The sequence below is a fragment of the Octopus sinensis genome, unplaced genomic scaffold, assembly GCF_006345805.1.
Source record: "Octopus sinensis unplaced genomic scaffold, ASM634580v1 Contig09729, whole genome shotgun sequence".
Classification (NCBI taxonomy): domain Eukaryota; kingdom Metazoa; phylum Mollusca; class Cephalopoda; order Octopoda; family Octopodidae; genus Octopus; species Octopus sinensis.
The window spans coordinates 42,008-45,000 of NW_021831879.1; positions in this window are offsets into that span (position 1 = coordinate 42,008).

Consider the following 2,993-nt stretch of genomic DNA (forward strand, 5'->3'; position numbering starts at 1 on the left):
TTCCCCTTTAACTCAACTTCTCTGCCTCTCTCTGTCTCTAAATCTCTACCCTTTTCTTTCCCTCTGTCTCTCCCTCTATCCGTTTCTAACACTCTCTTGTTTATGTCATTCTCTTTCTAACTGTCAGTCAATGGCCTCATACCTCTTTCAATTAAACGCTCCAGTTTTCCTTCACTTTGCTTCCTCCTATTCAAAAGTCAGTCACTATCGATATCTATTTGTATGAAATTATATTCCTTATTGTTTTTTATATTTTTAAACCATCGTAAAGTTTCCATTGTACTACCCCATAACTTTAGGTAACCTAAATTATTTAATTTGTTTATATATTTATCTAATATTAATTTACTTAATTTCCCTAGGTCCGCCTTACATGGACATATTAATCGGACTTTAGGGTCTGCATAGAAATTATCTTTATGGTCTTTTAGCGTTATCCTTGGGTGCAATGGCATGTAGGGTTCTGTTTTTTTATCTAGTTCATAATTCGTCATTATTTCTTTATAACACTTATTTATTTTCTCTAAAGTATATTTTGAACTATTTTATATTTTTTTTTTGATTTCTTTCTCTAGTAAACATCATATGTTTCTATATCTAATTTATATAAGTTTATGGTTTTGTCACATTGTACAATGATTCCTTCAGTTTTTCTCAGTTCTTTTGTCTAAGTTTTGAAGACAATTATTATGCCTGTTCGGGTATTTATAAAATTCTAGATTTTTTACTATCCCCCAAATTCTTTCTTCCAAGATTTGCATTTCTTTATTGTACGGCGGTTCTTTCCTAGATTTAAATTTATTCGTAATGAATTTATTATTGTCTGTATTATTAATGTCTGTAGTATTTTCATTATTATAGTAGTGTGCTTTCCATTTAAGTCTGTTTATGAAATTCTTTATATTATTAATCAGTTTAATCTTGAATTCTGTTTTTGGTGGGCTAGGTATGTCTTTCAGTGATGAATTCCACCCCAGGGGTACTATTTTATCTGTATATGCCATAAATTGTTTAATTATCAAGCTAAACAATAAAGTTAAACCATTAACTTATTTTATTTTATTTGTGAGGGAATAAAAATTCCGGCATCACAGGGGTTCAAATTATTCTCAATGAGGAAATATATACTTTTTCATATATTTTTTCATTTTATTTTTATTTTTATTTGTTAATTTTAATTTTTTTTTATTTTTTTTATTTGAATTAAATTATGGCTTGCACAGTAAGGTCCGGCGAACCTATTTACACATACACATACTTATATGTTTAAAATCAAAATATAGTTTTTAGTATCAAACTATGATAAAGTGATCTAGAGGCCTGATGATTGGGGTAACATTATAAGAAAGGTTTCAGGGACGTCACTTCCGATCTATATAGTGCCATGTCCCTCTTGCATTTCTTGAGGCTCTTCTTTTCCTCTGCGGCCTTCAGGAGCCTCTCCATCCGGTATGCCTCAAAGTCTCTCTTCAGTTGCTGACGAATCACTCTGCTGAGAAGAGGATATTCAAGGTGTTCTTCAATAGTCCTCTTCATATTTTCCTCTTCTCGAGTAACTTCGTAGTTTCCCCCGAGACTCTTCCCTTCATCTCTCTCAGACATAGCCTTCCTTAAACACTCCTTCAGTTTCCCTATCAATGAGCTGTAGTCATCGTCTATGGCGTCTCCTTGGCACCAGGTTTCCTGTATGATAGCTTCCTGCAGCTTCGCCTCGTTGAAGATTCGGACGCGTTTTCCATTCGACGCCAAATGCAGCGCCCTCTTCTCCCTCTTCCTTATATATATATATATATATATATATATATATATATATATATATATAATATATATATATATATATATATATATATATATATAAATGCATGCGTATACACGGACACATACATACATATACAATATCATTCACCTGCCGTATTGTATGAAGATCAACATCTATTTTTCCCGACCAATTCTGCACCTAGAAGCCCACCCAGTTGTTGTATATATAAATTGAAATCAGCTAAGTTCATTGAAAATAATAATTCCTCCGCTACATTATCAGATATTATAACAGAAAAAAATTGCTTTGATAAAATTAATGTTGCTAAAATATACTCTTAAAGCAGGATAGTAACTCTTTGGCTTATTTTCTAAGCAATACGGATTCTATTTTCTCTTTGTTGTTTTTGCTTTGGTTATTCTCAAGAGTTCGCAATCAGAGGAATCTTATTCGCTAAACCTCATGAAAATTGAGGAGTACAATTGCAGATGGGGATATAATTTTCTTATAACTCTATTTATGTACAGGCACAGAGAATGAGACGAGAAAGGAATAAACAATTATATTATGAACTTCATAAGCTTACAATTGTTTCTTCTATAAGTTTCAGTGGAATCACTGATAAGTGCCTAGGTAACAACTTATAACTTAGTCAGAGCCTCGAATATGAAGTGCAATTTATTTGGAAAAAGAATTACGTTTATGCGTATACTCTTTACTCTTTTACTTGTTTCAGTCATTTGACTGCGGCCATGCTGAGCACCGCCTTTAATCGAGCAACTCGACCCCGGGACTTATTCTTTTGTAAGCCCAGTACTTATTATATCAGTCTCTTTTGCCGAACCGCTAGGTAACGGGGACGTAAACACACCAGCATCGGTTGTCAAGCGATGTTGGGAGGACAAACGCAGACACACAAACACACACACACACACACATATATATATATATATATACATACATATATACGACGGGCTTCTTTCAGTTTCCGTCTACCAAATCCACTCACAAGTCTTTGGTCGGCCCGAGGCTATAGTAGAAGACACTTGCCCAAGGTGCCACGCAGTGGGACTGAACCAGGAACAATGTGGTTCGTAAGCAAGCTACTTACCACATATATATATATATATATATATATATTATATAGGAAGTAAAGCATTACCGGTAGGGCAGCCAAAGCGTACTTTGGAGATGAAAGCCAAGAGCTCCTCCCATAAAAAAGAACAAGGTTAAT